The sequence below is a fragment of the Nerophis ophidion genome, linkage group LG02 (assembly GCF_033978795.1).
Source record: "Nerophis ophidion isolate RoL-2023_Sa linkage group LG02, RoL_Noph_v1.0, whole genome shotgun sequence".
Lineage (NCBI taxonomy): Eukaryota > Metazoa > Chordata > Actinopteri > Syngnathiformes > Syngnathidae > Nerophis > Nerophis ophidion.
Genome location: NC_084612.1, coordinates 90,690,035 through 90,715,087, shown reverse-complemented (window position 1 = coordinate 90,715,087; position 25,053 = coordinate 90,690,035). Strand labels below are relative to the sequence as shown.

Below are 25,053 nucleotides of genomic sequence, written 5' to 3'. Positions count from 1 at the left end.
ATTTCAGCCTAAGAAAACTTGTTTTAAATTGTATTTGATATTGATAAATACGTAAATTATATTTAGTTTTCAAATATTAATGTTCTGCTGTGTATCTTTTAGTTGAAATCGTTTTAAATAATGTTTTGAAACTTGTATTTAACTGTTTTATTATTTTTTGTGAATATATCATTTTCACGATATAATAGTAAACTAGCTTAAGATAAAAAAAAAAATATATACTATTTTTACTAATAAAAATACAATTTTGACGCCAAATTTCAGCCTAAGAAAACTTGTTTTAAATTAAATCTGATATTGATAAATACATAAAATTATACTTATAATGTTTTGCTGTGTATCTTTTAGTTGAAATTGTTTTAAATAATGTTTAAAACTTGTAGTTAACTTTTTTTCACACACAAGTGAATATATCAATTTCACGATACAATAATAATAAACAAAATTATCCGTGGGGGATCTTAATATAATCATTTTTTTTTTAAATCTTCCATTTTTAATGATAAAAACAAAAATTTGACACCAAATTTCAGCCTAAGAAAACATGTTTTAAATTGTTATTAATAAATACATAAATTATATTAAATTTTGAAATATTAGTGTATTGCTGCGGATTTTAATTAACAAAAACATGATTTTCACACCCAATTTCAACCTAAAAAAACATTTTATATAAATACTAATACATGAATTATATTTGTTTTTCCAAATATTCTATTTGAAGTGTATTTGTGGTAAGTTTTATTACCAAAAATACCATCTGGATGACAACTTTTAACCTAAGAAAATATATACGTTTTTAGTTATATTTGAAATTAATAAATTATATAAAATTATTTAAAGTGTATGGCTGTATTATTTTAACAACATTTTAACACCAAATTTCAACCTAAATTTTTTTTTTTAAATGTATTCAATATTCTCTTATTACACACGCCATAAAAGTACATGATAATCACTCTAAAAATTTTTTTTAGTTGCATTTTTTTTTTATTATTCAATTTCATTATGTAAGTGGGTTTTTTACTTTTTCAAGAGTCTTTTATTTTGAAATGAACTTAAATAATAAAACATGTTGATTTATTGACCTTAATGAGGACAAGCGGTGTAGAAAAGATTGCGTGGATTTATTAGGTTGTCTTAATTTTGGTGTTTATTTTACGTCATTTTCACTCCTGTGAGCGTAATACGACACACACACACACACACACACACACACACACACACACACACAATTATAACGTCAAATATGGAGTTCCACAAAGTTATGCAGGACTTACATGTCTTCTTTTGCACGTGTAGAGAAGCCGGGCGGGTTGGATCTGCTCGTTGATCACGTGACAGGAGCTTGACTTCTTCTTCCACTTTAACGCAGGGGTGTCCAAACTTTTTCCACTGGGGGCCGCACACTGAAAAAATCAGAGCAAGCGGGGGCCATTTTCATCATTTTTATTTGAAAAAACAATACAATATATTTATAAAAAATACACATTTAGGCCTCCACTCAGTTATGATCCCGGGGACCTTAAAGGGTTTTGGTCAAAACAAATATTAAAAATGTGTCATTATTCAGTATTATTATTTTTATTATTATGCAAGTTTTAAATCTGTCGATCAACATTAGAAAAAAAAAATTAAAAAACACAAATTATGCAATATTCTCACCAATTTTTTGGTGGAATATTTGAGATTATATAACAATTGGAGCCTTAATTTGGGATTTTGATTCATTATTATTTTTGGAGCAATGACACTTAAAAACAAATCACACTAAAATAATTGGGGATCCAAAAGTGTCCTACTTATTAAAGCAGTGGTCCCCAACCACCGGGCCGCGGAATAATTTTTTATAAAAAAAAAAAAATATTTACATTTTTTATTTTTATTAAATCAACTTAAAAAACACAATATAGACTTACAATTAGTGCAAAAACCATAAAAACCTCCCTTTTTCATGACAAAAACGTCCCTTTTTTATGACAAAGACGAAGAAAAAAAAAGGACACCTACCCCCTGGTCCGCGGGTACAAAAAGGTTGGGGACCACTGTATTAAAGTGTTAATAAATACATTTTACATTTTTTTTACTGTTTACTTTTAGCACAATAATCTCAAGATCAACTTCAGATATATCAATCTTAAGTTTTATTGTTGTTTATGTTTGTTTGTTTGTTTTAGGGCCCTTCTTTAAAAAAAAACAGCTAAATTTTTTATATGGCAAAACACAAAATATGCAACATTTTCCCCCAAAAATATCTCAAAGTGGAATATTTAATGTGACGTAATCGAAGCCTTGAATAGGTCAATAATTCAAAATGACATTGATTTTGATTCATTATTATTTTTTAAAGAAAGAAACAGCCTGCTTTGTGTTATTAGAGTAAACATTGCAAGATTTTCTTGTTACATTTCACCTGTTTGCTCTTTTATACCACTTTTTATGTTTTTTATTTTTTCAATTGTATTTTTAAAATGTGTTGTGGGCCCCAAGTGGCCCCCGGGCCGCACTTTGGACACCCCTGCTTCAAAGGCACTGTAGCGTACACACGTTTTATAAAGTTGAATACGACCGCAGTTTGACTCCAAAACAGATTATTCAGCCGGCAAATGACCAAATATGGTCGTGTTTCCTGTGAGGTTGTCTTGAAAGTTCTTCCTTCTGAAATTAAGCGTGCAAAAGTGCACTTTTTTACGAGAGAGAGAGTTGTCGTTTCCTGAAGGAAGACCGCAGAGACTCCGCCCCTTTTCCTGCCGCGGGCGGCCAGCAGGGGGCAGTGTGGCCGTGCGGCCTGTTGACTTTGCCGGCGAACCGAGCCTGAGATGTGACTTTTGTCTCGGGAGGCTTTTTGGCGAGTGCCAGGAGAGTCGCTGTGTTTGCTGATGATAATGCAATTAATTAAAGAGCCAATCATTTTAGTCCGCCTGTGGACGCTACTTCCTGTCTCGTCTGCCTCCGCGTGTCTGGATCCTTCCAGCGGGAGCGTGTATGCATGCAGAGATCCTCTATGTGACAGGAGCACTCTGCTGTCCTTAAAAGACGTGGTGCAAAAAGATCATCAATATGACAGGAGTGTTCACTGTTGTTAGGATCTTATTGTTCAAAGATCCTCAAAATGACAGATGTGCAGTTTTTTTAAGTTCCCACTGTCAAATGACAGCCAAAGATCCTCTATTTTTGAAAAGAAGCACTTTGTTGTCTTTGGAGGATTTATAAGAAAACACTAGTCAAAGATCCTCTATTTGACAGGAGTGTGTTGCTGTATTCCAGAAAGTACTGATAAAACACAGTCAAAGATCCTGTATTTAACAGGAGCACTATTCTGCTTTAAAGCTACTACTCCAAAAACACAAATCAAAGATCATCTATTTGACAAGAGTGCTCTGTTGTTTTCGAGGACCAACTACAAAAACAGGAGTCAAAGATTGTCTATTTGACAGGAGCGCACTGTTCCTTTGAAGAACCCTATGACAATTCACAAGTCAAAGATCCTTTTTATAAAGAGGTGATGCAAAAAGATCATCAGTACGACAGGAGTGTTCACTGTTGTTAGGATCTTGTCGTTCAAAGATCCTCAACATGACAGATGTGCAGTTTTTTAAGTTCCCACTGTCAAATGGCAGCCAAAGATCCTCTATTTATGAAAAGAAGCACTTTGTTGTTTTTGGAGGATTTATACGAAAACACAAGTCAAAGATCCTCTATTTGACAGGAGTGTGATGCTGTTTTCCAGAAAGTACTGATAAAATGCAAAGATCCTGTATTTAACAGGAGCACTAGTCTGCTTTAAAGCTACTACTCCAAAAACACCAATCAAAGATCATCTATTTGACAAGAGTGCTCTGTTGTTTTTTAAGGACCGACTGCAAAAACAGGAGTCAAAGATTGTCTATTTGACAGGAGCGCATTGCTCCTTTGAAGAACAGGTCAAAGATCCTTTTTATGACAGGAACACTCTGCTGTCCTTAAAAGACGTGATGCAAAAAGATCATCAATATGACAGGAGTGTTCACTGTTGTTAGGATCTTGTTGTTCAAAGATCTTCAACATGACAGATGTGCAGTTGTTTATGTTCTCACTGTCAACTGGCAGCCAAAGATCCTCTATATATGAAAAAGAGCACTTTGCTGTTTTGGGGGATTTATACGAAAACACTAGTCAAAGATCCTCTATTTGACAGGACTGTGTTGCTGTTTTCCAGAAAGTACTGATAAAATGCAGTCAAATGTCCTCTATTTTTAAACAAGAGCACTTTTATGCTTTAAAGCTAGTACTCCAAAAACACTTTTCAAAGATCATCTATTTGACAAGAGTGCTCTGGTTTTTTCGAGGACCAACTACAAAAACAGGAGTCAAAGATTGTCTATTTGACAGCAGTGCCCTGCTCATTTGAAGAACACTATGACAAATCACAAGTCAAAGATCTTTTTTATGACAGGAGCACTCTGCTGTCCTTAAAAGACGTGATGCAAAAAGATCATCAGTATGACAGGAGTGTTCACTGTTGTTAGGATCTTGTTGTTCAAAGATCCTCAAAATGACAGATGTGCAGTTTTTTTAAGTTCCCACTGTCAAATGACAGCCAAAGATCCTATATATATGAAAATGAGCACTTTGCTGTTTTGGGGGATTTAGAAGAAAACGCTAGTCAAAGATCCTCTATTTGACAGGAGTGTGTTGCTGTTTTCCAGAAAGTACTGATAAAACGCAGTCAAAGATCCTGTATTTAACAGGAGCACTATTCTGCTTTAGAGCTACTACTCCAAAAACCCTCATCAAAGGTCATGTATTCAACAAGAGGGCTCAGCTGTTTTCGAGGACCGACTGCAAAAACAGGAGTCAAAGATTGTCTGTTTGACAGGAGCATGCTGCTCATTTGAAGAACCCTATGACAAAACACAAGTCAAAGATCCTTTTATGACAGGAGCACTCTGCTGTCTTTAAAGACGTGGTGCAAAAAGATCATCAATATGACAGGAGTGTGTTGCTGTTTTCCAGAAAGTACTGATAAAACGCAGTCAAAGATCCTCTAATTAACAGGTTCACTATTCTATTTTAAAGCTACTACTCCAACAACACTCATCAAAGATCATCTATTTGACAAGAATGTTCTGCTGTTTTCGAAGACCGACTACAAAAACAGGAGTCAAAGATTGTCTGTTTGGCAGGAGCGCTCTGCTCGTTTGAAGAACACTATGACAAATGACAAGTCAAAGATCCTTTTTATGACAGGAGTGCTTTGCTCTTTTTACAAAGCCTACTGCTAACACACAGTCAAAGATCCTTCATGGGACAGGAGCACTCTGTTTTGAACGACTTACTACGAAAAACAATAATCAAAGATCCTCTATTCGACAGTAGCTCTTTGTTAGATCGAATAACCTCTGACAAACCACTTGTCAAAGATCCTTTATATGACAGAAGCATGCTGCTGTTTTTCAAAGCCCACTGCTAAAACACAGTCAAAGATCATGTATATAACAGGAGCACTATGCTGCTTTAAATGGCCTCCTGCCAAAGATCCTCTATTTGACAAGAGTGCTCTGCTGTTTTAGAGGACATATTCCAAAAACAGGAGTCAAAGATTGTCTATTTGACAGGAGCGCTCTGCTTGTTTGAAGAACACTATGACAATTCACAAGACGAAGATCCTTTATATGACAGGAGTGCTTTGCTCTTTTTACAAAGCCTACTGCTGAAACACAGTCAAAGATCCTCATGGGACAGGAGTACTCCGTTTTGAACGACTTACTACAAAAAAAACAATAGTCAAAGATCTTCTATTTGACAGGGAACACTGCTGTTAAATGCTAATCAAAGATCCTCCATTCGATTTTGCTAGATCGAATATTCTGTGGCAAAACACTAGTCAAATATCCTTTAAATGACAGGAGTATGCTGCTGTTTTTCAAAGCCCACTGCTAAAACGCAGTCAAAGATCCTGTATTTAGCAAGAGCACTATCCTGCTTTAAATGGCCTACAGCCAAAAATAATAATCAAAGATCCTCTATTTAATAGAAGCTCGCTGCTCGTTTGAAAAACCCTATGACAAAACACAAGTCAAAGATCATTTATATGACAGGAGTGCTTTGATGTTTTGGACGACCTACTACAAAAACAATGGTCAAAGATCTCTATTTGACAAGAGTGTATTGCTGTTTTTAATGGCCTACTGCCAAAAATGCCAATCAAAGATCCTCTATTTAACAGGAGCACTTTGCTAGATCTGTGACAAAACACTACTCAAAGATCCTTTACATGACAGGAGCATGCTGCTGTTTTTCGGAGACCACTGCTAAAACACAAAGATCCTGTATTAACAGGAGTGCTTTGCTTTTTTGGATGGATTTACTCCAAAAACACGAATCAAAGATCCTCTATTTTACAGGCAAACACCACTGTTTTTAGGGACCCCCTGCCAAAAATGCTAGGCAAAGGTCATATATATGACAGGAGCATGCTGCTGTTTTTCGGAGCCCACTGCTAAAACACAAAGATCCTGTATTTAACAGGAGTGATTTGCTCCAAAAACACGAATCAAAGATCCTCTATTTGACAGGCGAACACCACTGTTTTTAGGGACCCCCTGCCGAAAATGCTAGGCAAAGGTCATGTATATGACAGGAACATGCTGCTGTTTTTTTTTGTAGGACCTACAGCCAAAAACTATTGCCAAAGATCCTCTCTGTGACAAACAAACGTCAATACAAAACAGTAGTCAAAGATCCTGTATTTCAAACTAGACAACTAAGATGTATATTACAGGCATGAAATACTTTGTAGACGTCAACAAGAAACAAGACGAGCGTGTTTAAAATAATTAGCAATAAATGTTTAAATAAAAGTTTATATATATATATAAATATATATATACAAGTAAATTAAATAATAATAATAATAATTAGCAACACACCACTTCCTGTCTACGGCAAGTCCACCAGGACAAACAAGCTAAAAAGTCTAAATAACTTACAGCAGTGTTTATCCCGTAAATAAACATTTTTTATAAACCATATTTCAACCATTTGTCATATTTGAGTACTTTCAGGAGTCTTGGCGCCAAAGCAGAAAGGAAGAAAAAAAAAAAAAAAAAAATGTTGCCAGAAGAGCAGACAATAAATGTGTTGAATGTTGTTTCTGGAAGGATTAGCATGTTTGTGACACGCGGCTCAGCGCCCATGCTAATGTGGTTAGCGACACAAAGGGGCTAGCTGGCGTGGAAACATGACATCACAATAACAATCGGATGCTTTCAACATGACATCACAATAACAATCGGATGCTTTCAACATGACATCACAATAACAATCGGATGCTTTCAACATGACATCACAATAACAATCGCATGCTTTCAACATGACATCACAATAACAATCAGATCCTTGAACATGACATCACAATAACAATCAGATGCTCTGAACATGACATCACAATAACAATCGGATGCTTTCAACATGACATCACAATAACAATCGCATGCTTTCAACATGACATCACAATAACAATCGGATACTTTCAACATGACATCACAATAACAATCGCATGCTTTCAACATGACATCACAATAACAATCGCATGCTTTCAACATGACATCACAATAACAATCGGATACTTTCAACATGACATCACAATAACAATCGCATGCTTTCAACATGACATCACAATAACAATCGCATGCTTTCAACATGACATCACAATAACAATCGGATGCTTTCAACATGACATCACAATAACAATCAGATGCTCTCAACATGACATCACAATAACAATCGGATGCTCTGAACATGACATCACAATAACAATCGGATGCTTTCAACATGACATCACAATAACAATCGGATGCTTTCAACATGACATCACAATAACAATCGGATGCTTTCAACATGACATCACAATAACAATCGCATGCTCTCAACATGACATCACAATAACAATCGGATGCTTTCAACATGACATCACAATAACAATCGCATGCTTTCAACATGACATCACAATAACAATCGGATACTTTCAACATGACATCACAATAACAATCGGATGCTTTCAACATGACATCACAATAACAATCGCATGCTTTCAACATGACATCACAATAACAATCGCATGCTTTCAACATGACATCACAATAACAATCGCATTCTTTCAACATGACATCACTATGACAATCGGATGCTCTGAACATGACATCACAATAACAATCGGATGCTCTCAACATGACATCACAATAACAATCAGATGCTCTGAACATGACATCACAATAACAATCGGATGCTCTCAACATGACATCACAATAACAATCAGATGCTCTGAACATGACATCACAATAACAATCGGATGCTTTCAACATGACATCACAATAACAATCGGATGCTTTCAACATGACATCACAATAACAATCGGATGCTTTCAACATGACATCACAATAACAATCGGATACTTTCAACATGACATCACAATAACAATCGCATGCTTTCAACATGACATCACAATAACAATCGGATACTTTCAACATGACATCATAATAACAATCGGATACTTTCAACATGACATCACAATAACAATCACATGCTTTCAACATGACATCACAATAACAATCGGATACTTTCAACATGACATCACAATAACAATCGGATGCTTTCAACATGACATCACAATAACAATCGGATGCTTTCAACATGACATCACAATAACAATCGCATGCTTTCAACATGACATCACAATAACAATCGGATACTTTCAACATGACATCACAATAACAATCAGATGCTTTCAACATGACATCACAATAACAATCGGATACTTTCAACATGACATCATAATAACAATCGGATACTTTCAACATGACATCATAATAACAATCGGATACTTTCAACATGACATCACAATAACAATCGGATGCTTTCAACATGACATCACAATAACAATCGCATGCTTTCAACATGACATCACAATAACAATCGCATGCTTTCAACATGACATCACAATAACAATCGGATACTTTCAACATGACATCACAATAACAATCGCATGCTTTCAACATGACATCACAATAACAATCGGATACTTTCAACATGACATCATAATAACAATCGGATACTTTCAACATGACATCACAATAACAATCACATGCTTTCAACATGACATCACAATAACAATCGGATACTTTCAACATGACATCACAATAACAATCGGATGCTTTCAACATGACATCACAATAACAATCGGATGCTTTCAACATGACATCACAATAACAATCGCATGCTTTCAACATGACATCACAATAACAATCGGATACTTTCAACATGACATCACAATAACAATCGGATACTTTCAACATGACATCACAATAACAATCGGATACTTTCAACATGACATCATAATAACAATCGGATACTTTCAACATGACATCACAATAACAATCACATGCTTTCAACATGACATCACAATAACAATCGGATACTTTCAACATGACATCACAATAACAATCGGATGCTTTCAACATGACATCACAATAACAATCGGATGCTTTCAACATGACATCACAATAACAATCGCATGCTTTCAACATGACATCACAATAACAATCGGATACTTTCAACATGACATCACAATAACAATCGGATACTTTCAACATGACATCACAATAACAATCGGATACTTTCAACATGACATCACAATAACAATCGCATGCTTTCAACATGACATCACAATAACAATCGGATACTTTCAACATGACATCACAATAACAATCGCATGCTTTCAACATGACATCACAATAACAATCGGATACTTTCAACATGACATCACAATAACAATCGGATACTTTCAACATGACATCACAATAACAATCGGATACTTTCAACATGACATCACAATAACAATCGCATGCTTTCAACATGACATCACAATAACAATCGGATACTTTCAACATGATATCACAATAACAATCGGATGCTTTCAACATGACATCACAATAACAATCGGATGCTTTCAACATGACATCACAATAACAATCGGATGCTTTCAACATGACATCACAATAACAATCGGATGCTTTCAACATGACATCACAATAACAATCGGATGCTTTCAACATGACATCACAATAACAATCGGATACTTTCAACATGACATCACAATAACAATCGGATACTTCCAACATGACATCACAATAACAATCGCATGCTTTCAACATGACATCACAATAACAATCGGATACTTTCAACATGACATCACAATAACAATCGGATGCTTTCAACATGACATCACAATAACAATCGCATGCTTTCAACATGACATCACAATAACAATCGCATTCTTTCAACATGACATCACTATGACAATCGGATGCTTTCAACATGACATCACCATAACAATCGCATGCTTTCAACATGACATCACAATAACAATCAGATGCTCTGAACATGACATCACAATAACAATCGGATGCTTTCAACATGACATCACAATAACAATCAGATGCTCTCAACATGACATCACAATAACAATCAGATGCTCTGAACATGACATCACAATAACTATCGGATGCTTTCAACATGACATCACAATAACAATCGGATGCTTTCAACATGACATCACAATAACAATCGCATGCTTTCAACATGACATCACAATAACAATCGGATACTTTCAACATGACATCACAATAACAATCGGATGCTTTCAACATGACATCACAATAACAATCGCATGCTTTCAACATGACATCACAATAACAATCGCATGCTTTCAACATGACATCACAATAACAATCGGATACTTTCAACATGACATCACAATAACAATCGCATGCTTTCAACATGACATCACAATAACAATCGGATACTTTCAACATGACATCATAATAACAATCGGATACTTTCAACATGACATCACAATAACAATCGCATGCTTTCAACATGACATCACAATAACAATCGGATACTTTCAACATGACATCACAATAACAATCGGATGCTTTCAACATGACATCACAATAACAATCGGATACTTTCAACATGACATCACAATAACAATCGCATGCTTTCAACATGACATCACAATAACAATCGGATACTTTCAACATGACATCACAATAACAATCAGATGCTTTCAACATGACATCACAATAACAATCGGATGCTTTCAACATGACATCACAATAACAATCGCATGCTTTCAACATGACATCACAATAACAATCGCATGCTTTCAACATGACATCACAATAACAATCGCATTCTTTCAACATGACATCACTATGACAATCGGATGCTTTCAACATGACATCACCATAACAATCGCATGCTTTCAACATGACATCACAATAACAATCAGATGCTCTGAACATGACATCACAATAACAATCGGATGCTTTCAACATGACATCACAATAACAATCAGATGCTCTCAACATGACATCACAATAACAATCGGATGCTCTGAACATGACATCACAATAACAATCGGATGCTTTTAACATGACATCACAATAACAATCGCATGCTCTGAACATGACATCACAATAACAATCAGATGCTCTGAACATGACATCACAATAACAATCGGATGCTTTCAACATGACATCACAATAACAATCAGATGCTCTCAACATGACATCACAATAACAATCAGATGCTTTCAACATGACATCACAATAACAATCAGATGCTCTCAACATGACATCACAATAACAATCAGATGCTCTCAACATGACATCACAATAACAATCGGATGCTTTCAACATGACATCACAATAACAATCGCATGCTTTCAACATGACATCACAATAACAATCGGATACTTTCAACATGACATCACAATAACAATCGGATGCTTTCAACATGACATCACAATAACAATCGGATGCTTTCAACATGACATCACAATAACAATCGCATGCTTTCAACATGACATCACAATAACAATCGCATGCTTTCAACATGACATCACAATAACAATCGGATACTTTCAACATGACATCACAATAACAATCGCATGCTTTCAACATGACATCACAATAACAATCGGATACTTTCAACATGACATCATAATAACAATCGGATACTTTCAACATGACATCACAATAACAATCGCATGCTTTCAACATGACATCACAATAACAATCGGATACTTTCAACATGATATCACAATAACAATCGGATGCTTTCAACATGACATCACAATAACAATCGGATGCTTTCAACATGACATCACAATAACAATCGGATGCTTTCAACATGACATCACAATAACAATCGGATGCTTTCAACATGACATCACAATAACAATCGGATGCTTTCAACATGACATCACAATAACAATCGGATACTTTCAACATGACATCACAATAACAATCGGATACTTCCAACATGACATCACAATAACAATCGCATGCTTTCAACATGACATCACAATAACAATCGGATACTTTCAACATGACATCACAATAACAATCGGATGCTTTCAACATGACATCACAATAACAATCGCATGCTTTCAACATGACATCACAATAACAATCGCATTCTTTCAACATGACATCACTATGACAATCGGATGCTTTCAACATGACATCACCATAACAATCGCATGCTTTCAACATGACATCACAATAACAATCAGATGCTCTGAACATGACATCACAATAACAATCGGATGCTTTCAACATGACATCACAATAACAATCAGATGCTCTCAACATGACATCACAATAACAATCAGATGCTCTGAACATGACATCACAATAACTATCGGATGCTTTCAACATGACATCACAATAACAATCGGATGCTTTCAACATGACATCACAATAACAATCGCATGCTTTCAACATGACATCACAATAACAATCGGATACTTTCAACATGACATCACAATAACAATCGGATGCTTTCAACATGACATCACAATAACAATCGCATGCTTTCAACATGACATCACAATAACAATCGCATGCTTTCAACATGACATCACAATAACAATCGGATACTTTCAACATGACATCACAATAACAATCGCATGCTTTCAACATGACATCACAATAACAATCGGATACTTTCAACATGACATCATAATAACAATCGGATACTTTCAACATGACATCACAATAACAATCGCATGCTTTCAACATGACATCACAATAACAATCGGATACTTTCAACATGACATCACAATAACAATCGGATGCTTTCAACATGACATCACAATAACAATCGGATACTTTCAACATGACATCACAATAACAATCGCATGCTTTCAACATGACATCACAATAACAATCGGATACTTTCAACATGACATCACAATAACAATCAGATGCTTTCAACATGACATCACAATAACAATCGGATGCTTTCAACATGACATCACAATAACAATCGCATGCTTTCAACATGACATCACAATAACAATCGCATGCTTTCAACATGACATCACAATAACAATCGCATTCTTTCAACATGACATCACTATGACAATCGGATGCTTTCAACATGACATCACCATAACAATCGCATGCTTTCAACATGACATCACAATAACAATCAGATGCTCTGAACATGACATCACAATAACAATCGGATGCTTTCAACATGACATCACAATAACAATCAGATGCTCTCAACATGACATCACAATAACAATCGGATGCTCTGAACATGACATCACAATAACAATCGGATGCTTTTAACATGACATCACAATAACAATCGCATGCTCTGAACATGACATCACAATAACAATCAGATGCTCTGAACATGACATCACAATAACAATCGGATGCTTTCAACATGACATCACAATAACAATCAGATGCTCTCAACATGACATCACAATAACAATCAGATGCTTTCAACATGACATCACAATAACAATCAGATGCTCTCAACATGACATCACAATAACAATCAGATGCTCTCAACATGACATCACAATAACAATCGGATGCTTTCAACATGACATCACAATAACAATCGCATGCTTTCAACATGACATCACAATAACAATCGGATACTTTCAACATGACATCACAATAACAATCGGATGCTTTCAACATGACATCACAATAACAATCGGATGCTTTCAACATGACATCACAATAACAATCGCATGCTTTCAACATGACATCACAATAACAATCGCATGCTTTCAACATGACATCACAATAACAATCGGATACTTTCAACATGACATCACAATAACAATCGCATGCTTTCAACATGACATCACAATAACAATCGGATACTTTCAACATGACATCATAATAACAATCGGATACTTTCAACATGACATCACAATAACAATCGCATGCTTTCAACATGACATCACAATAACAATCGGATACTTTCAACATGACATCACAATAACAATCGGATGCTTTCAACATGGCATCACAATAACAATCGGATGCTTTCAACATGACATCACAATAACAATCGCATGCTTTCAACATGACATCACAATAACAATCGGATACTTTCAACATGACATCACAATAACAATCAGATGCTTTCAACATGACATCACAATAACAATCGCATGCTTTCAACATGACATCACAATAACAATCGCATGCTTTCAACATGACATCACAATAACAATCGCATTCTTTCAACATGACATCACTATGACAATCGGATGCTTTCAACATGACATCACCATAACAATCGCATGCTTTCAACATGACATCACAATAACAATCAGATGCTCTGAACATGACATCACAATAACAATCGGATGCTTTCAACATGACATCACAATAACAATCGCATGCTTTCAACATGACATCACAATAACAATCAGATGCTTTCAACATGACATCACAATAACAATCGGATGCTTTCAACATGACATCACAATAACAATCAGATGCTTTCAACATGACATCACAATAACAATCGGATGCTCTCAACATGACATCACAATAACAATCGGATGCTCTGAACATGACATCACAATAACAATCGGATGCTTTCAACATGACATCACAATAACAATCGGATGCTTTTAACATGACATCACAATAACAATCGCATGCTCTGAACATGACATCACAATAACAATCAGATGCTCTGAACATGACATCACAATAACAATCGGATGCTTTCAACATGACATCACAATAACAATCGGATGCTTTCAACATGACATCACAATAACAATCAGATGCTTTCAACATGACATCACAATAACAATCGGATGCTCTCAACATGACATCACAATAACAATCGGATGCTCTGAACATGACATCACAATATTAATCGGATGCTTTTAACATGACATCACAATAACAATCGCATGCTCTGAACATGACATCACAATAACAATCAGATGCTCTGAACATGACATCACAATAACAATCGGATGCTTTCAACATGACATCACAATAACAATCAGATGCTCTCAACATGACATCACAATAACAATCAGATGGTCTGAACATGACATCACAATAACAATCGGATGCTTTCAACATGACATCACAATAACAATCAGATGCTCTCAACATGACATCACAATAACAATCGGATGCTCTGAACATGACATCACAATAACAATCGGATGCTTTCAACATGACATCACAATAACAATCGCATGCTTTCAACATGACATCACAATAACAATCGCATGCTCTGAACATGACATCACAATAACAATCGGATGCTTTCAACATGACATCACAATAACAATCGCATGCTTTCAACATGACATCACAATAACAATCGCATGCTTTCAACATGACATCACAATAACAATCGGATGCTTTCAACATGACATCACAATAACAATCGGATGCTCTGAACATGACATCACAATAACAATCGGATGCTCTGAACATGACATCACAATAACAATCGGATGCTTTCAACATGACATCACAATAACAATCGGATGCTTTTAACATGACATCACAATAACAATCGGATGCTTTCAACATGACATCACAATAACAATCGGATGCTTTCAACATGACATCACAATAACAATCGGATGCTCTGAACATGACATCACAATAACAATCGGATGCTTTCAACATGACATCACAATAACAATCGGATGCTTTCAACATGACATCACAATAACAATCGCATGCTTTCAACATGACATCACAATAACAATCGCATGCTCTGAACATGACATCACAATAACAATCGCATGCTCTGAACATGACATCACAATAACAAACGCATGCTCTGAACATGACATCACAATAACAATCGCATGCTTTCAACATGACATCACAATAACAATCGCATGCTTTCAACATGACATCACAATAACAATCGGATGCTTTCAACATGACATCACAATAACAATCGGATGCTTTCAACATGACATCACAATAACAATCGCATGCTCTGAACATGACATCACAATAACAATCGCATGCTCTGAACATGACATCAGTTTGGAAGACAAAAGATTCTCACAAGAATGCGGCAAGTTAATGATAAAATTCTCCTTTTTCTTCTTGCTGTTACCTTTCACCAGTTAATGATTCAATTCTCCTTCTTTATGGTGCTACATTTCCCCAGTTATTGATTACACTTTCCTCCTTCTTTTTGGTGCTACCTTTTACCAGTTAATGATTAAATTATCATTCTTCTTTTTGCTGCTACTTTTCACCAGTTAATGATTAAACTACCCTCATTCTTGCTGCTACCTTTCATCAGTTAGGTAATGATTACATTCTTCTTCTTCTTGCTGCTGCCTTTCACCTGTCAATTTTCAAATTATCCCTCTTCCTTTTGCTGCTACTTTTCACCAGTTAATGATTAAATTATCTTTCTTCTTTTTGCTGCTACTTGTCACCAGTTGATCATTAAATTACCCTTCTTCTTGCTGCTACCTTTTACCAGTTAGTTAATGATTACATTTTCCTTCTTCTACTTGCTGCTACCTTTCACTGATTAAATCACCCTTCTTCTTGCTGCTACCTTTCACCAGTTATTTAATGATTAAACTCTTCTTCTTCTTCTTGCTGCTACCTTTCACTGATTAAATTACCCTTCTTCTTGATGCTACCTTTCACCAGTTAGTTACTGATTACATCTTTCTTCTTCTTCTTGCTACTATTTTTCACCAGTTAATGATTAAATTATCCTTCTTATTTTTGGTGCTACGTTTCACCAGTTGATGATTAAATTCTCCTTCTTGCTGCTACCTTTCACCAGTTAATGATTACATTTTCCTTCTTCTTCTTGCTGCTACCTTTCACTGATTAAATCACCCTTCTTCTTGCTGCTTCTTTTCACCAGTTATTTAATGATTAAACTCTTCTTCCTCTTCTTCTTGCTGCTATCTTTCATCAGTTAATGATTAAATTATCCTTCTTATTTTTGGTGCTACTTTTCACCAGTTGATGATTAAATTCTCCTTCTTTAAGGTGCTACCTTTCACCAGTTAATGATTAAATTCTCCTTCTTTAAGGTGCTACCTTTCACCAGTTAATGATTACACTTTCCTCCTTCTTTTTGGTGCTACCTTTCACCAGTTAATGATTAAATTATCATTCTTCTTTTTGCTGCTACTTTTCACCAGTTAATGATTAAATTACCCTCATTCTTGCTGCTACCTTTCACCAGTTAGGTAATGATTACATTCTTCTTCTTCTTCTTCTTGCTGCTGCCTTTCACCTGTCAATTTTTAAATTATCCCTCTTCTTTTTGCTGCTACTTGTCACCAGGTGATCATTAAATTACCCTTCTTCTTGCTGCTACCTTTCACTGATTAAATCCCCCTTCTTCTTGCTGCTACCTTTCACCAGTTATTTAATGATTAAACTCTTCTTCTTCTTCTTGATGCTACCTTTCACCAGTTAATGATTAAATCATCCATCTTATTTTTGGTGCTACGTTTCACCAGTTGATGATTAAATCCTCCTTCTTGCCGATACTTTTCACCAGATAATGATTACACTTTTCTTTTTCTTTTTGCTGCTACCTTTCACTGATTAAATTACCCTTATTCTTGATGCTACCTTTCACCAGTTAGTTACTGATTACATCTTTCTTCTTCTTCTTGCTGCTATTTTTCACCAGTTAATGATTAAATTATCCTTCTTATTTTTGGTGCTACGTTTCACCAGTTGATGATTAAATTCTCCTTCTTGCTGCTACCTTTCACCAGTTAATGATTACATTTTTTCTTCTTCGTCTTGCTGCTACCTTTCACTGATTAAATCACCCTTCTTCTTGCTGCTTCTTTTCACCAGTTATTTAATGATTAAACTCTTCTTCCTCTTCTTATTGCTGCTATCTTTCATCAGTTAATGATTAAATTATCCTTCTTATTTTTGGTGCTACTTTTCACCAGTTGATGATTAAATTCTCCTTCTTTAAGGTGCTACCTTTCACCAGTTAATGATTAAATTCTCCTTCTTTAAGGTGCTACCTTTCACCAGTTAATGATTACACTTTCCTCCTTCTTTTTGGTGCTACCTTTCACCAGTTAATGATTAAATTATCATTCTTCTTTTTGCTGCTACTTTTCACCAGTTAATGATTAAATTACCCTCATTCTTGCTGCTACCTTTCACCAGTTAGGTAATGATTACATTCTTCTTCTTCTTCTTCTTGATGCTACCTTTCACCAGTTAATGATTAAATTATCCATCTTATTTTTGGTGCTACGTTTCACCAGTTGATGATTAAATCCTCCTTCTTGCCGATACTTTTCACCAGATAATGATTACACTTTTCTTTTTCTTCTTGATGCTACCTTTCACCAGTTAGTTACTGATTACATCTTTCTTCTTCTTCTTGCTGCTATTTTTCACCAGTTAATGATTAGATTATCCTTCTTATTTTTGGTGCTACGTTTCACCAGTTGATGATTAAATTCTCCTTCTTGCTGCTACCTTTCACCAGTTAATGATTACATTTTTTCTTCTTCGTCTTGCTGCTACCTTTCACTGATTAAATTACCCTTCTTCTTGCTGCTACCTTTCACCAGTTATTTAATGATTAAACTCTTCTTCTTCTTCTTGCTGCTACCTTTCACCAGTTAATGATTAAATTATCCTTCTTATTTTGGTGCTACGTTTCACCAGTTGATGATTAAATTCTCCTTCTTGCTGCTACCTTTCACCAGTTAATGATTACATTTTCCTTCTTCTTCTTGCTGCTACTTTTCACCAGTTAATAATTCAATTCACCTTCTTCTTCTTGCTGCTACCTTTCACTGATTAAAATACCCTTCTTCTTGCTGCTACCTTTCATCAGTTATTTAATGATTAAACTTGTATTCTTCTTCTTGCTGCTACCTCTCACCAGTTAATGATTAAATTATCCTTCTTATTTTTGGTGCTACTTTTCACCAGTTGATGATTAAATTCTCCTTCTTGCTGCTAACTTTCACCAGCTAATGATTACTTTTTCCTTCTTTTTCTTGCTGCTACTTGTCACCAGTTAATGATTAAATTATCTTTCTTCTTTTTGCTGCTACTTGTCACCAGGTGATCATTAAATTACCCTTCTTCTTGCTGCTACCTTTCACTGATTAAATCACCCTTCTTCTTGCTGCTACCTTTCACCAGTTATTTAATGATTAAACTCTTCTTCTTCTTCTTGATGCTACCTTTCACCAGTTAATGATTAAATTATCCATCTTATTTTTGGTGCTACGTTTCACCAATTGATGATTAAATCCTCCTTCTTGCCGATACTTTTCACCAGATAATGATTACACTTTTCTTTTTCTTTTTGCTGCTACCTTTCACTGATTAAATTACCCTTATTTTTGATGCTACCTTTCACCAGTTAGTTACTGATTACATCTTTCTTCTTCTTCTTGCTGCTATTTTTCACCAGTTAATGATTAAATTATCCTTCTTATTTTTGGTGCTACGTTTCACCAGTTGATGATTAAATTCTCCTTCTTGCTGCTACCTTTCACCAGTTAATGATTACATTTTTTCTTCTTCGCCTTGCTGCTACCTTTCACTGATTAAATTACCCTTCTTCTTGCTGCTACCTTTTACCAGTTAGTTAATGATTACATTTTCCTTCTTCTTCTTGCTGCTACCTTTCACTGATTAAATCCCCCTTCTTCTTGCTGCTACCTTTCACCAGTTATTTAATGATTAAACTCTTCTTCTTCTTCTTGCTGCTACCTTTCACCAGTTAATGATTAAATTATCCTTCTTATTTTTGGTCCTACGTTTCACCAGTTGATGATTAAATTCTCCTTCTTGCTGCTACCTTTCACCAGTTAATGATTACATTTTCCTTCTTCTTCTTGCTGCTACTTTTCACCAGTTAATGATTAAATTATCCTTCTTATTTTTGGTGCTACTTTTCACCAGTTGATGATTAAATTCTCCTTCTTGCTGTTACCTTTCACCAGCTAATGATTACTTTTTCCTTCTTTTTCTTGCTGCTACTTTTCACCAGTTAATGATTGAATTCACCTCCTTCTTGCTGCTACCTTTCGCCAGTAAATGATTAAATTCTCCTTCTCAGGCGGCTAAGGCGGACAGGCGTACAGCCAGTCCTGGATAGTCCCACCCCTTAATGCTACAGTCGCACGCAGGATTCTCACATGAACGAGGCGGAAACACTACCTTACCTGCTGTATGCAAAGCTTGCAAATGAGACTGAGAAGTGAAAGAGAAGAAGATATGATTAGAGAGATGTCTCACTCTGTAACTACTTCACCACCCAAAAGGGGGACGTAGGTGGTAATGTAAGGTGGTGATGATCAGCGAGTGCCTCAAGATGTTCCCGAGGAAGTGTTTCATCGCCGCCGTCCGTCTTTTTAACCCTTCGCCAAGCGCAAATGTTTGCTCTTAGGCTCCTGGGGACAAGAGCACATAATGGCGAGGACTCTTCAAGGAGGAAAAAAAAAAAAAAAAAAAGGCTGAAATGAGACTTAATTTAGCTCACTTAAAGATGGCGTCTTTTGAAGCCAGCAGATGTGCTTACACTCCTTTTACTCCCCAACAAGACTCTTTTGTGTTCTCTCAGGACGCCGAGACAACAAGACGCCAGTTCTTCTCGCTCCTGTTTATTCTTTCTCCTCCTAAACCAGATTGTCAGGGAAGAGAGGACAAACTGGGCGGGAAAAGAGAGAGAGAGAGAAAGACATTGAGTCTGAGAAGAAGTGTAGGATGACTTTGCAACTTCACCAGGTTAGTGCTCACCTTTTTAATTCACCTTTTCTGTTCTGATGGTCGGCAACTTCAACTGCGGTGGAAATGGACGACCAGGAAGAAAAGATGAAAGTTTATAGAGAGGAAGTCATCTTGTGTACTCACTTCCTGGTAACTAAGATAACTTCCTGCTAGACTTGCTATTGTCCTGGTAGCTTAGCTAACTTCCTGCTAACTAAGCTAACTTCCTGCTAGCCTTACTCATGTCCTGGTAGCTTAGCTAACTTCCTGCTAACTCAGCTAACTTCCTGCTAGCCTTACTCATGTCCTGGTAGCTTAGCTAACTTCCTGGTAACTAAGCTAACTTCCTGCTAGCCTTTCTAATGTCCTGGTAACTTAGATAACTTCCGGGTAACTTAGCTAACTTCCTGCTAGCCTAGCTAATGTCCTGGTAGCTTAGCTAACTTCCTGCTAGCCTTACTCATGTCCTGGTAGCTTAGCTAACTTCCTGGTAACTAAGCTAACTCCCTGCTAGCCTACCTAATGTCCTGTTAGCTTAGCTAACTCCCTGCTAGCCTTGCTAATGTCCTGGTAAGTTAGCTAACTTCCTGGTAACTAAGCTAATATCCTGGCAACTTAGCTAACTTCCTGCTGACTCAGCTAACTCCCTGCTGACTTAGCTAACTCCCTGCTAGCCTTGCCAATGTCATGGTGGCTAAGCTAACTTCCTGGTAAATAAGCTAACTTCCTGCTAGCCATGCTAATGTCCTGGTAACTTAGCTAACTCCCTGCTAGCCTTGCTAATGTCCTGGTAACTTAGCTAACTTCCTGGTAACTTAGCTAACATCCTGGTAACTAAGCTAACTTCCTGGTAACGTAGCTAACTTCCTGGTTACTAAACTAACTTCCTGGTAACTTAGCTAACGTCCTGGTAACTAAGCTAACTTCCTGCTAGCCTTGCTGATGTCCTGGTAACTTAGCTAACTTCCTGGTTGCCAAGCTAACTTCTTGCTAGCCATGTTAATGTCCTGGTAACTTAGGTAACTCTCTGGTAGCTAAGTTAACTTCCTAGTAACTAAGCTAACTTCCCGGTAACTAGGCTAACTTCCTGCTAGCCTTGCTAATGTCCTGGTAACTTAGCTAACTTCCGGGTAACTTAGCTAACTTCCTGGTAACTAAGCTAACTTCCTGGTAACTTAGCTAACTTCCCGGTAACTAGGCTAACTTCCTGCTAGCCTCGTTAATGTCCTGGTAACTTAGCTAACTTCCTGGTAGCTAAACTAACTTCCTGGTAACTAGGCTAACTTCCTGCTAGCCTTGCTAATGTCCTGGTAACTTAGCTAACTTCCTGGTAACTTAGCTAACTTCCTGTTAGCCTTGCTAAGGTCCTGGTAACCTAGCTAACTTCCTGGTAATTTAGCTACCTCCCTGCTAGCCTTGCTTGTGTCCTGTTTGATTAGCGGACTTCCTGGCAACTTAGCTAACTCCCCGCTAGCCTTGCTAACTTCCTGCTAGCCTTGCTAATGTCCTGGTAGCTTTGCTAACTTCCTACTAGCCTTGATAATGTCCTGGTAACCTAGCTAACTTCCTGGTAATTTAGCCAACTCCCTGCTAGCCTTGCTAATGTCCTGTTTGATTAGCGAAATTCCTGGTAACTTAGCTAACTCCCTGCTATTCTTGCTAACTTCCTGCTAGCGTTGCTAATGTCCTGGTAGCTTAGCTAACTTCCTGGTAACTTAGCTAACTCCCTGCTAGCCTTGCTAACTTCCTGCTAGCCTTGCTAATGTCCTGTTAGATTAGCTAACTTCCTGGTAACTTAGCTAACTTCCTGCTAGACTCGCTAACCTGCTGGTCAATTTGCTTACTGTAGCATGAAAAAGGGAGGTTTTTGTCATGAAAAAAAGAGCTTTTTTGGGTTGGTACACTAATTGTAAGTGTATCTTGTGTTTTTATGTTGATTTAATAAAAATAATTAAAAATTATAAAAATTCTTCTGCAACCCAGTACCAATCGAGCCGCGGTGGCCCGATGGTTGGGGACCACTGCTATAAATGATTTAAACTATATCAAATATAGCAAATATTAACAATAGTTCATCATGACAAGACATATAAGATTAGATCTAACATTTTCATTGTTTTCTGTGTAATCTTGTAAAGCCGTGTAAAAAGTAGCTGGTCAATAAAAAAGTAGCCGTGGGCGTCCAAAGTCCCTCGGGCCTGACATCGGACACCCCTGATCTAGAACATTCCCGCTCTCCTGTCCTCGCCGTTTCCTTCCGCGCAGACGCACAAATTGGATCGGACCATCTGCTCGCCGTGGTTCCGCGCCCCGAGGCTGGAGCTCGCCGTGCCGCGTCGGAGGCAGCCAAGCAAATGTTTGCTCGTGTAAAAACACGGGGGAGCGTCTTCCTGGTAAGCGCGGTGAATACATCAAGAGCGCCGGATATACTTTCTAACGCCGCTATCCTGGGAGATGGCCGTCGTCTGCTCCGATATCTGCCGGAAGTTTCCACGTTTGAAGAGTCAAACGATCCGTCTTAGTATACTGTCCTCTTTCTTTGTTTTTTGGTTGGTCCTCACAAACTTTTTAGACTTAGACAAACTGTAACAATCCAGGAGGGAAATTGTTCCGCACAGGAGCTCTGTTGAGGGCGGAAACAAAAATGACTAAAAATGTACCATGGTAGCAATATAAAATATAACATATGAGTAATATTTACATGTTATATATATATATATATATATATATATATATATATATATACTGATATATTGTATTATTATAGTATATATTATATACAATATATAACCAATCCCATTTACCATGTACAGCATTACTGTATATGTAACAGCTGCAGCAAAATAATGCAGCATAAAATAAAAAATAGATCCAGCAGAACATTAATCTACACGTCACATTATTCTAAAGCAGGGGTCAGCAACCTTTTTGAAACCAAGAGCTACTTCTTGGGTACTGATTAATGCGAAGGGCTCCCAGTTTGATACACACTTAAATAAATTGCCAGAAATAGCCAATTTGCTCAATTTACCTTTAATAGATAAATCTATACATATATGTAAATAAAATGGGTATTTCTGTCTGTCATTCCGTCGTACATTTTTTTTTCCTTTTACGGAAGGTTTTTTGTAGAGAATAAATGATGAAAAAAACACTTAATTGAACGGTTTAAAAGAGGAGAAAACACGAAAAAAAATTAAAATAAAATTTGGAAACATAGTTTATCTTCAATTTCGACTTTTTAAAATTCAAAATTCAACCGAGAAAAATGAATAGAAAAACTAGCGAATTGGAATCTTTTTGAAAAAAAATTAAAAAAATAATTTATGGAACATCATCAGTAATTTTTCCCGATTAATTTTACAATTTTGATGACATGTTTTAAATGTGTTCAAATCCAATCTGCAATATGTTAGAATATATAACAAATTATCCATCCATCCATCCATGTTCTACTGCTTATTCCTTTTCGGGGTCGCGGGGGGCGCTTGCACCTATCTCAGCTACAATCGGGCGGAAGGCAGGGTACACCCTGGACAAGTCGCCACCTCATCGCAGGGCCAACACAGATAGACAGACAACATTCACACTCACATTCACACCAAGCTATATTTGTAACAAATCAATCAATCAATGTTTACTTATATAGCCCTAAATCACTAGTGTCTCAAAGGGCTGCACAAACCACTACGACATCCTCGGTAGGCCCACATAAGGGCAAGGAAAACTCACACCCAGTGGGACGTCGGTGACAATGATGACTATGAGAACCTTGGAGAGGAGGAAAGCAATGGATGTCGAGCGGGTCTAACATGATACTGTGAAAGTTCAATCCATAATGGATCCAACACAGTCGCGAGAGTCTAGTCCAAAGCGGATCCAACACAGCAGCGAGAGTCCCGTTCACAGTGGAGCCAGCAGGAAACCATCCCAAGCGGAGCTG

At 36.6% G+C, this 25,053-nt stretch overlaps 1 long non-coding RNA gene across 1 annotated transcript; it reads right to left on the bottom strand.

Annotated features, from left to right (window-relative positions):
• Positions 1-925: 925 nt before the first annotated feature.
• Positions 926-21,319, bottom strand: LOC133535412 (uncharacterized). The gene is made up of 4 exons (XR_009802219.1): positions 21,141-21,319; positions 20,884-21,051; positions 20,640-20,794; positions 926-1,409 (listed from the first exon to the last, which is right to left on the bottom strand). It is a non-coding gene; the product is annotated as an uncharacterized LOC133535412 (long non-coding RNA).
• Between the last annotated feature and the right edge of the window lie 3,734 nt (positions 21,320-25,053).